Genomic DNA, 13,379 nt, shown 5'->3' with positions numbered 1-13,379 from the left:
GTTTCTGGTTGCCTTCCCCAAGGAGAAGGGGATCAGATCTGGTCGCCCTCGCCGGAATTGGCAACCGGCGATGTCTTGGTCGTCGTCGGTCGCCGAAAATGGTGGCCGAATGTCAGAAATTGTCGCCGGAAATTTTAAAAATGGGTTAATTGCGATTTTTTCTGGTTTAAATGACTTAAATTGCTTTATTTTTTTGAGTTCAATGGCTTATTTGAGGGTTATTCGAGTTCGATGGCCTAATTGCTTGTTCCCAAATAGTACAATGGCTTATTTGTAGTTTATCCCTATTTTTAAAAATGAGATAAGATATTGTAATGAAATAAAATTATTACTGAAGTAAATTGTTCTAGACAAAAGTACTATCAAATAGAATTATTTATGTTTTTTTTAGAGTTACAAATTACATTTAGATTTATGTTTATAGTTAGATATTTATTTATAAATTTATTTTAATGTGCCTTAGGTAAAAAAGGATTATACCTTGGCTATTGATGAGAATTAACAAGATGAAGAAGAAATAGCAAAGTTAAAATTCAAGCTAAAAAGTATACTAAGAGGGGAAGATAGTGAAATAATGAAAGATATGCGTAGGAGTATAGAATGTATTTCCATGATGTTGTTCTTTATAGTTGTCATTATTGTAGTGTTAATTGGTTGTTTTACCAGAATTGTAGGGAACAATGAGAGCTTAGGTGTAGGCAAGAATGTATATATGGCTATATGCTCCCACAAAAATAATATATATAGTTTATTATTTTTAATAAGAGTCATTTCCATTTTTGGTCCTACTATTATTGGGGCATTGTCAATTTTAGTCAACTTCATTAATTTTTGCCACATTGCGACCAATCTTATTTAATCATTGCCACTTTTAATCCACCGTTAAAATTTTCGTCAAATGACCGTCCAAAACAGGAGTATTTTTTGTCTTTTCATGCTTTGGTCATCTCCTTGACCCTTTGCAATGATTTTCCTTACACATTTTCATCCAATGAAGAGGTCCGGCAAAAGCATGTGAGCCATGATCATCATCATCATCATCATCATTATTATTATTATTATTATTATTATTTTGTAACAAATAGTACTTTTCAATTTCAGGAAAATGAATTACCAAACAGAAATAATGTAACTTATTCTTAACTTTCAGTGAAACAAACAAATATAATTTTCTGACCTTTCGGCCAAACATTAGAAAATTAAATTATTTTTCGAAAAATGAGTCATTTTCTAGAAGTCAATTTGCGAAAAATATTTTTCAAGTCACCAAACAGACCTTAAGATAATTACATGTAGAAATTAAAACAATTACTCCGTAGTATTTTAATTTTACATGTGATGGTGTTATAGGATCGGGACCATCTCCAGACCCAAAGAATACGTACACATATAATAAAGTCTAATTAAAGGACTATGACTAATGTTAGATCCAATGAGAACCAAACTCATGTTTACTGGTTGAAATAGTAAGGAATAACTAGACCAGGTGAATGAATGACGATTCAATGATGATGTCATATGTAGTGAAAGTGTTCATTATTGTCATAAACAAACAATTTACATTAAACATGCAATTAAACTAAGCAATTTCAATAGATAATTTCTAATTGAAGGACTTATATCAGTTTTTATTTTTATTTTTTAAAAGACACTTATATCAGTTATATACCGTGAAAGTGTTCATTATCATCATAAATTCAAGATAGTATAATCATTTCCATACATCATAGGATTCATAGGTGCAAAACATTAATTTACAGATAATCAATGAAAATAAATTAATTGTTTTTAAAAAAAAACCACAATAACACGCAAGTAGCCTTTTTTCTTTAAAAAGTTTGGGTTTGAAGATGCTGCAGGCATATATTCTCAATTATGGTCAAAATAATGGATTAATTGACAAGGGTTTTCGTCAAATTCCACAACCACCAACACCCTTTGTCCTTTGGGTATTTGAACGTTCTTCCCAGGTCCCAGCAGGTTGAGAATTTGTTGACTCATTAGTCTAGTAATTGTGTGCATAAATAATGGCTTAAGATAATTACATGTAGAAATTAAAACAATTTCTCCGTAGTATTTTAATTTTATATGTGATGGTGTTATAACATTGGGACCATCCCCAGACCCATATTAAGAATACATACACATATAAGAAAGTCTAATTAAAAGACTAGGCGGACTAATGTTGGATCCAATGAGAATTGAATTCGTGTTTATTGGTTCAAATAGTAAGTAAAGGAAAACTAGACCAGGCGAATGAATGATGATTCAATGATGATGTTATATGTAGTGAAATTGTTCATCATTATCATCGTAAACTAAACAATTTCAATAGACAATGTCTAATTGAAGGACACTTATATCAGTTTTTTTTTTTTTTTTGAAAAAAAAAAAACACAATTATCAAAGCATCTAAAATAGTAGGTTTTAGATGATTNTCAGTTTTTTTTTTTTTTTTGAAAAAAAAAAAACACAATTATCAAAGCATCTAAAATAGTAGGTTTTAGATGATTTTTGCAGATTTTGATACACATGTGGAGGAGAGAGAAAATTTGAGGTCTTCAGGCTAAGAACTGATTTTTATCTGCACTGTGAGCCCCATCAAAGTTGAAAAGCTTATGTGTTTGTCGCGTAAAGCACACTGAAGGTGCTTAGACGCGTGCAATTTCCTTTGCTTTTTTTTTTTTTTCTTTAATCCCTTATCTCTAGCTCACATGTTCTCCTGTCTAGTCACACCTACAAAAACTCAAAATTTATGTCTATTGATGATGCTCTCAGTTATATGCAGTGAAAGTGTTCATTATCATCATAAATTCATGATAGTATAATCATTTCCATACATCATAGGTGCAAAACATTAATTTACAGATAATCAATGAAAATAAAGTTTAAAAAAAAAACCACAATAACACGCAAGTAGCCTTTTTTTCTTTTAAAAAGTTTGGGTTTGAAGTCGATCGATCAATTATGGTCAAAATATAGGGAAAATTGCATCTTTGGTTCCTGAGCTTTAACCAAGTTTCGATTCAGTCCCTGAGTTATGACCGTATTCGAGTTTAGTCCTTCAGTTATGAATGAAGTAGTGTATTTGGTTCTCGACCGTTAAAACTAACGAAAAAAATTAAAAAATAGTTAAAATTTGAGGGGTAAAATAGGAAATTCACATTTTATTCTCCTTCTTATATCAAAATCACTTTTAAAACATTATTTTTCACTTCTTAGCTTCTTATTTTCAATATTCTAATTTTAAAAGCATTTTAATAACTTTAGTATGACTTGTTAGGAACATGGCTCTCGTATAACAAATTTAAGACTTAGCACAAACAAAGAAACACTTGATCATTGTATTTATGCTTGTGAAAACACTATCCAAACAATTTTTTATTTTCTTTACTAAGCAACAAAGGTAATCAAACTAGAACTTTTGAGATACAAAATGACGTCAAATTTCTCAGGTTGCTTTTACGAGAAATTCACCAACAGAATAACTTGATATTTTTATTATGTAAAAATTCTTTTGTATGCAGTAGTTTAGTCAATTATCGTATATCTTGACAATATATGAGAATTATATTATATATATTATCACCTCATCTGTCTTCTTAAAACTAGAGTAATGAATGAGGAATTTAGGACTCAGTTATGAAAATTTTAAAAACTTTTGTAACTTCTAAAAATGATAATTGACTAAACTATTGCATACAAAAGACTTTTTACATACTAAAAATCTCATGTTATTCTTTTGGTGAATTTCTCATAGAAGCAACTCGAGAAATTTGACATCATTTTGTATCTCAAAAGTTCTAGTTTGATTACCTTTGTTGCTTAGTAAAGAAAGTCGAAAATTGTTATGATAGTTTTTTCACATGCTTAAACACAATGATCAAGTGTTCTTTGTTTGTGCTAAGTCTTAAATTTGTTATACGATAGCTAGGTTCCTAACAAGTCATACTAAAGTTATTAAAATGCTTTTAAAATTAAAGAATATTGAAAATAAGAAGCTAAGAAGTGAAAAATAATGTTGTAAAAGTGGTTTTGATATAAGAAAGAGAATAAAATGTGAATTTCCTATTTTACCCCTCAAGTTTTAACAATTTTTAAAATTCTTCCGTTAGTTTTAACGGTAGGAGACCAAATGCGTCACTTCGTTCATAACTGAGAGACTAAACTCGGATACGGCCATAACTCAGGGACTGAGTCGGAACTTGGTTAAAGCTCAGGACCAAAGATGCCATTTTTCTTCAAAATAATGGATTAATTGATAAGCGTTTTCGTCAAATTCCACAACCACCACCCCCTTTGTCCTTTGGGTATTTGAACGTTCTTCCAAGGTCCCAGCAGGTTGAGAATTTGTTGACTTATTAGTCTATATATTAATTTTGTGCATAAATAATGGCTTATTGTAATTACTGTGGTTTGTTTGTAAACTTGTAACCATTATATTTTCCTAGTTTTTCAAAACTGAATAGCAAATGATTGGTGAAGTTTGAACGTGATGCTCACTCTTATTTGAATTATATCTTAATGATATTAAGGTTGTTATACATAACATGCATGCATGAATCCAAGAATAGAATACCATTAACACTACATTCAAAAAAAAAAAAAAACACAAAAACACAAAAACAAAAACCACATGGGGGTTGTTCCAAGATGTTTCTGACCAACTATATATTATATCTTGTCACCTGATTAAAAAATTATGTATATGCATTTAACATATTGTATATGTGCATCCAGTTAATAAATTATGTGTTTTGTAAATAAATTGAAGACACATAATTTGTTAATTGCAGACATATATATAATATGTTAACTGAATATTATGTGTTTGCAGTTAACATATTATGTTCCTAAAGCTAGCATATGTATTAATGTATTATATGAATTTAATTTATTTACATATACATAATCTGTTAATTGTAGACACATAATCTGAACCTATTTTAGATCCTGATCTACAATGCAAAATATACTCTAGTTCATTCAGGCAACTTTAGGGGGGCGTTAGGAAATAACCAAACAATTTAAATATTTAGGTCAATTCTTGTTATGATGATTAAACACTTGTTACTTGTCAAAAGTTATAATTAGTAGCCTCCTTCATTAGCACATGCCAACCATAACTAAAACAAACACTTATGTCAAAAGTTATAAATAATAACGAAAAGGAAAAATTGTAATTTATGCCCATCCATAATATGTCAATTATCAATGTCACTCCTGAATTATTGTGGTGTAAATATTGCCCCTCAATTTTCAAAAACAGTACATATATTGCCCCTCCCGTGGTGTAAATATTGCCCCTCCTTCTTTACGGGAGGGACAATATATGTATCGTTTTTGAAAATTGAGGGGCAACATTTACACCACTAATAATTCAGGGGTGACATTGATAATTGGCATATTATGGAGGGGCAAAAATTACAATTTTCCCTAACGAAAATATATATAACTTTGTTTGCGTATACTTAATTACTATTAGCTACTGACACTATATATTCTAATGGTAAGATACAAGATTTGGTTCACCAAACTTCCGTCCAATACTTCCTCTAGAGTGGCAGTCGTTATACGGTGGACAATGGTCCACAATGCATTGTGGATCACGGTCACAAAACGACGCCGTTTCAATAAGTTGGAGAAACGGCGGTCGTAATTCGTAACGGAGCTCTGTAACTGATACTACAGTTCATCTCAAAAGATACTACCTCACATTATTTTTTATATTATCGAATGAAACTGTAGTAATATCGAAATGTAACTGTAGTTGTGTTGAAGTGTAACTACAATGTATATAAACTGATACTGAATAACAGTTTCACATTTGTGTTTTTATATTATCGAATGAAACTGTAGTTATATCAAAATGTAACTGTAGTTGTGTTGAAATGTAACTGTACTGTATATAAACTGATACTAAATAACAATTTCACATTTTTGAGTGTATATTGTCCAATGAAACTGTAGCCATATTGAAGAAACTGTAGTCACATTTTTGAGTGTATATAAAGTGTAGTTATGTTGAAAGGAAACTGTAGTTGTGTTGAAAAGAAACTAAATAACAGGTTCACATATTTGAATGTATGTATAATATCGAATGAAACTGTCGTTATATCGAAAAGCAACTGCAGTTGTGTTGAAATGTAATTACAGTGTATATGAACTGAAAGTGAATGACGCGGAATGAAGGTCGTTTCAGCAGTCTATTTTCATCACTACTTTTTTTTTTTAGAATAAATTTATTTTCATCACTTTTACTCACTTACATGACAAGTTATGATTAGACATTTTCATTATGCATGTGGTCCTAGTTTATATTAATGCCTTAATGGTATGAGTGTGGGAGTACGTAGATGTAGCATTTTCCTAAATGGTAAGGATAGGAACTTGAATTGGTGCATTGTCATTAAACTTGTGTCGTCGCTAATCTAAAGTTAGTAATTACATCAACTTTGAGAATCAGCGTTCTTAATCTAATGGTAGGTTTACATAAATTTGGGAAGAAGTTCGGATTACATTGAGAGAAAAAAAATAACATTGATTACTGTTATAAATATTATAATTATGGACATTATTATATAATTGTAACGTTTGTAAAACGCACCACAATGAAAATACACAAAAACACCATAAAACACACCACACACCTAAAATAATGCACCATAACTCCCCTGCCCCTAATGGTGCATTTGCTAACACTGTATGTTGTATATTTGCATACCTAATGGTGTGTTTTTTGGTGATGCGTACCTAATGATGCATATTTGTGTGGTGCATTTTCTAACATTGAGTGGTGTATATTTGTATACATAGTGGGGAGGCTGCACTGACCGCACATTATGGGCCGACCACACCTGATTATGACCATATATATATATATATATATATACTATTTTTGTAGAAAGAGATGCGGGTGAATGAAATCTGAATTATCCCCTTACATCTTTGTCTTTGTCTATTCTTTTTCTCTCTTTCTCTCATCTTCTATCATGCAAAAGATTCATGGGTGAGGAGCTTACGGCCAACGGGTTAACCAATTACAACAATTACTAATTTTTTAACTACTACAAAAATTGTTCATATATTCATTGTCGCATTTTCAATTCTTTTATCCGAGAGTATTATATAATTTTTAGACAAAAATATCTCAACGGTTATAAATTTTGTTATATTTTCCCATTATTAATACCATACACGTATACACAATTATCTTTTCTGATATTCTTCAACGGTAATAATGTATGTAAATATTATATATTGGAGTAATAGAAGAAATAAGTTTGATTACATTTGCCAAAGGTCTTGTGGTCGAGCGGCATAGCTGTGTAATAGAGTCAATAGTACTAAAAAAAAAGTTTGATTGCATTTAGATTTTAATTAAATGTTACTATAATTATATGTAGTAACTTATGACTTATCATATCTAAAATTTTACTTTAATAATATTAATCATACTTGAATTATTACTCAAATTATTAGCTATACTTTTAATATAATATGAATTTTACAATGATGAATTATAAAACAATTATACTATTTAAGATTTTAACTTTGAGTATTAATATTGGGCATATATTTTTGTGATTCGCACATATAAAATACTAGTTAGCACAGGCGGGGTGTTGGGTGCCACGTCGGGGTGCGAGGTACATGCATGGCAGCACCACCTCCAGAAACGAGGGCACGTTAGGGGCGCGGGGCATGCATTTACTGGCGGGGCTAGTGCCCCGGCCAGCGACCCCTCACGGTTGACCATCGATGGTCGGCGGCACCCTCCTGCCAGGTCGGCCCACCTTTCCTTCCTTGGCATGTTACCTCCTCTGACCTGTACTGCCAAACCAAACCCAAATAGCAAGCCTAGTAAACCTAGCTCATAACCAATATCCCCATCACAAAGTTTTATTTATTTATAATAATACCACTTTTTTTTTTCTAAACTTAGATCTTTATCTATTTAGTCTTTTAGATGGACTATTGTGATTTATTATTTTCATTTCCTATCTTTGTTGATCAAATGAGTACAAGGTCCTCTTGTAAAAGGTAATGATCAATATATTTATTAGTCTATCATGGTTCATCAATGGTTGAGAATATTTAATTTCTTAATATTAGGATATAAAATTTATATATTTAAAAATTTAAAAACTATATTAAAAATACTACTAAAAACAAAATTAAAGTTCAATTAAAAAAATATATAAAAAAGATACTAAAGAAAATATACTACAAAAAAGTTAGTTTGACTAGTACACAATAAACATGACATGTAAAATGAAAAAAAAAAAAAGAAGAAAGAGATGAAGCTCCCTTATGTGCAGTGTGTATGTACAAGCGAGGGGTGGGAACTCGGAGACTAATAGGGTGGCTCGCGATTACCTTCTCCAACGGTCCTTGGGCAGTGGTTCTAGAGGGTTTAGGATTATACTAGCATAAGGTAATAAACTTAATAATGAAATAAATGAATAATAACAACAACAACAACACAACAACAACAACAACAAGAATAATAATAATAATAATAATAATAATAATAATAATAATAATAATAATAATAATAAACAACGAGTATTTGGACTACTCAATTCCTTATAAAATAGGATATTTATTTTCTTAAATTAATTAAGTAGTATTAGTCACCAAATTGTTTTTTTTTTTTTTGAAATCAATTAATTTTTTTTTTCAAATTGGACTTATCATTAAAGTTAAGTGAAAATGCATGCGCTTAAACTAAAAGAAACAAATAAAGTGTACATGGAAGGGTTGAGAACATGGGGATTAGCACACTGATTTGCAACTTACCTCTGTTTTTTTAGTAGGGTTTTAGGAATTCAAGATTAGTTTGATGAAAGCTGAGAAACGTAAATTTCTTTTTTTTTTTTTTATATTTTAAAGTAGCGTTATTCTAAAATTGATGACGTGCTTAAATCCTTATTAAATTCCTGAAAATTGAACATTAAATTTCATATTCCTACCCCTTCCAAGGTCCTAGGCTGATGCTTATATATAATTCCTAGTCGTTTTCCAAAGTTGTATGATGAGCATCCTTTTGTCTGTCTTGAAGTGCAATCCAATCAAAGTCGTCTCAGAACAACTTGAGGGGCGTTTGGTTGGAGCAATGAAATTGAAATTAATTTGAATCACAATTAAATACTTTGTAGGGAAAATGACACTTTTTCCCCCTATGTTATGTGCATATAGCACTTTTCCCCCCTGTGTTATTAAAGTGTCACTTTTCCCCTCTGAGATGTTAAATTGTCATTGTTACCCTTAAAAATAATTATTTCATTTATTTTTCTTCTCCAACAAATTATTATTTATATGTATGGATGATCACGATTCGGTTCGAACCTAACCAAACACTATATCAATCATATCGAAATAGTATGAACGGTTCTGGTTACAATTCAGAATCGGAAAAAATTAAAATTAAATAATTGTTGAACCGTGAACCGAAACTTAACCACAGTCATATATAGTGAAAATAATCAAACACTTATTTTGATAAATCGGTACGGTTCGGTTCCAATTTCGATTTTAAACCGCCAATCAAAACTTATGTATTTATTTACTACGTATTTATTTTTATAATTTTATTTCTTATTTAAAAATAGTCTAAATTTAACAATTATTTTATTTTATTTTTTCGGTTCTGAATCGTAACCGTAACCGTCTATACTATTTAAGTTCAATTGCTACAGTGTTCGATTAAGTTCGTATCGAACCATGATCTTCCATACATATTAGTAACAATTGATTGGAGAATAAAAATAAATGAAATAGTTATTTTAAGGACAAAAATGTCAATTTAACATTACAAGGGAGAAAACTACCACTTTTAAAATAAATGAGGGGGAAAACTGCCACTTTAATAACACAGGGGAGAAAAGTGCTATAAGCATATAACATAGGGGGGAAAAGTGCCATTTTCCCTACTTTGTAATTAGAGTGGTACAAAATTTTTGCAAAAATTTGCGTAACGTTATCGTACAGATCTTTTTCTGTGAGACGGATCGTGTTGTAAACAAATGGTTATGTATGTACTCTGTATCAGTGTATCACAGTATCATTGTAAACAACTGAGTGTATATATATCACAATTTCAGTAATAAGTATTATAATATCTATCATTAGTAACAATCAATTTTACCCTACATAGTATCACAATTTTACATATAAATATTAAAATATCTATTATAAGTAACAATTTATTTAATTCAAATTGGTATTAAATTTTCTATAATAAGTATTAATATTTTATCATAAATAACAAACAACTATCCTAGATTCGACATGTCTCACACAAGTGCGATTCAATAATATAATTATACTAGTTTTACACGCGCATTGCGCGACTGATTTAATGCCCAATGTTTGCACTAAAATAAGTAATTCAAAGTATATCAATGCAAGATTATATATAGGAGAAGTTCATTATAGTTAAAATTAATGTTTAATTTGCACTTTTTTAAAAATAATTATCTAAATATTTATTGTAGTTTGTATGGTATTAGGTAGTAGATACTACTTTTTCTTGGTTGGAATTACTATAAGTTTTGTTAATTTGCTTTTGGATAGTTTTGTCATTTTCTTCGTCTTCATTGTTTGTCCGCTTCTTTTTTGTTGCTAGTGTCTCATCATGTGCAATTAGTTACTGGTGCTAGTTTGCAAAAGAACATATTTAGTCTAATTAGTTTTGTTACATTAAATAAATAAATGCATGAAATCTCTAAGTTATTCCCTTATACTAATATTTATAAAATTGACCCTGTCATTTTTTAGTCATTGATCATTCTAGATGGATCATGGATGGATTAAATTAGTCTATACTTATCACGAGAAACCTAGTTAACATTTGGTCATGATTAATATATATATATATATATATATATATGTGTGTGTGTGTGTGTGTGTGCGCGTGTGTGCATGGTTGAAAAAATCGCTAGGCGCTCCCTAGGCGCTCGGGGAGCGCCTAGCGCCTATGACGCCTAGCCGGGGATTAATCGGCGTCTAGGCATCCGTGTACTTTTTATTTTATTTTTTATTTTTAAAAAATTTGTTTAAGTATTTCTAATTTTTTAAAGACTAATAATTATAAATTATATAATACTTTAATAGTTAATACTAAAATATTAAATATTAACCTTAAAAAATCTAAAGTTTGTACAATTTAGGATTATTTCGCTCAAAACGATGTTGTTTTGAGTGAAATAACCCATTAAAAAAAAGAACTATAGTTAATCGACCTACTAGAAGGCCTAGTCGGTGCCTAGTCGATCTAGTCGACGCCTAGGCGGTCAGCGCCTAAGCGGCCTAGGCGGTGCTTTGGCGGCCTAGGCGGAGCTTAGGCGGCCTAGGCGGTCGCCTAGCCGGCCAGCCGCCTAGACAACCATTTAATGTGATACGCTAGGCGGTCGACTAGCGCCTAGCGCCTAGGCGGGGATTAATCGGCGCCTAGGCGGGATTTTTGCAACATTGTGTGTGTGTGTGTGTGTGTGTGTGTGTGTGCGCGCGCGCGTGTGCGCATGTGTGCGTGTGTGTGCGTGCGCGTACGCTTGCTTTAATTTGTTCCTCTTATTCAACTTTGAATGCTATTTATATAGTCTGGCTAATTGATTGACCAAAGTTCATGTTAAATATTATATATATATTTTTTAAATACCACCCTAACATATTCATAGTATTTGTTCAACAATTATGCGACCAAAAGTGGCCATTTCCGAAGAAGACGATTAGAAGTGGTTGTGGCTGGAGATTCATCAGATTTTTTGTTGGAATGAGAATGATTGTCTGTAACAGGTTTGTAACCGGTTGATGGGTTTAGTTGCATTAAAATAACATGTTTTAGGGTTTAATTGCAATTTTTAACCGGTTTATGTGTCTAATTGACTTTTGGCAGTGGCGGATCCAGAAAAATGTCTTAGTGGGGTCGAAACATAAAAAAGGTAGCACCAAGTTGCTCCTTTATATGAGAGGTTGTGGGTTCGAGCCTCAACGATATTGACTCTTTGTGATTCAATAGGTTGAGAAAGTAGTAATGAACATATATTGCAGTGTAATAGAATCCGTAGTATTAAAAAAAGAGTTAATGCCCAAAATGGTCCTCCGACTATGGCCTTTTCTTAATTTGGTTCCTTGACTTTTAATTGCATCCAAAGTGGTCCCCAAACTATTCAATTTTAAGCCAAAAAGGTCAGCCGTTAGATCTGGTGTCAAATGGGTGTTAAAATGAGGGGTATAATGGGTAATTCAAGTGTTGGTCTCCAATTTAATCAATATGTGTCCCCAATTCAACAACCTGTGCAATTTTTTCAGCTTTTATTTTTCCGGGAGATTTTATTGCCGGAATCAAATAACCGGTACCGCTGGTAGATGAAGTTGAGCAACTTCCGTGGAATGGAAACGGAGATTCAATCGAATTAAACTTACATGGGACGAAGGTTCAGCGATCTCAGCATCAACGATGATTCTTCGGCTTTCAGCGACTGCAATAGTGATATATTCGGCGAGTTCCCGACGGCTTCTTCGCAGAGTCGTTGGCTATTGCTGGCTTGCGCCATCGATAACTTCGACGAATTGATTCCTCAACTTGTCTGCGATCTCAATTCGAGCTCAATCGATGCAATAAAGCAGGCAACAATGGAACTCTGGCTCCTTGCGAAGAACAAGCCGGAGAACATAATCAAAATCGCCAGAGCCGGAGCAATCAAACCGCTTATTTCACTAATTTCGTCCTCAGATCCTCAGCTTCTAGAATATGGCGTTACTGCAATTCTCAACCTCTCGCTCTGCAACGAGAACAAGCAGCTTATCGCGGCTTTTGGAGCAATCAAGCCGCTCGTTCGGGCTCTTAAAGTAGGCACCCCCGTCGCCAAAGAGAACGTCGCTTGCGCTCTTCTCCGGCTCTCGCAAATTAAAGAGAGCAAAGTAGCAATTGTACAGTCCGGCGCGATTCCGCCGCTAGTAAGCCTTCTAGAAAACGGAAATTTACGCGGCAAAAAGGACGCATCAACGACTCTATACTCGATTTGTTCAGTCAAAGAAAACAAAGTCAGGGTTGTGCAAGCCGGAATAATGAAGCCTCTAGTGGAATTAATGGCTGATTTTAGTTCAAACATGGTGGATAAGTCAGGGTTCGTTGTGAGCGTCCTTGCGTCGGCAGTGAAGGCGAGGGTGACGCTTGTTGAGGAAGGCGGAATTCCGGTTCTGGTTCTGGTGGAGATCGTGGAATTCCGGTTCCGGTATTTAGGGCTGCAATTTGTTTCACTAATTTGGGGAAGAAACTAGCTGGTCTCCAACAAATAATATAAATTGTCCATTTTACCCTTCTTTTTAATGGCAGGTTCACGCTAAAGCTAATGGAGACCATTTTGGCTTAA

General features: G+C 32.5%; 1 pseudogene; it reads left to right on the top strand.

Moving 5' to 3' along the window:
• The first annotated feature begins 12,396 nt into the window (after positions 1-12,396).
• Positions 12,397-13,379, top strand: LOC116010712 (annotated as a pseudogene).

The sequence above is a fragment of the Ipomoea triloba genome, chromosome 2 (assembly GCF_003576645.1).
Source record: "Ipomoea triloba cultivar NCNSP0323 chromosome 2, ASM357664v1".
Classification (NCBI taxonomy): domain Eukaryota; kingdom Viridiplantae; phylum Streptophyta; class Magnoliopsida; order Solanales; family Convolvulaceae; genus Ipomoea; species Ipomoea triloba.
Note: the sequence above shows the minus strand (reverse complement) of the source record. Positions and strands in the feature narration are given on the sequence as shown.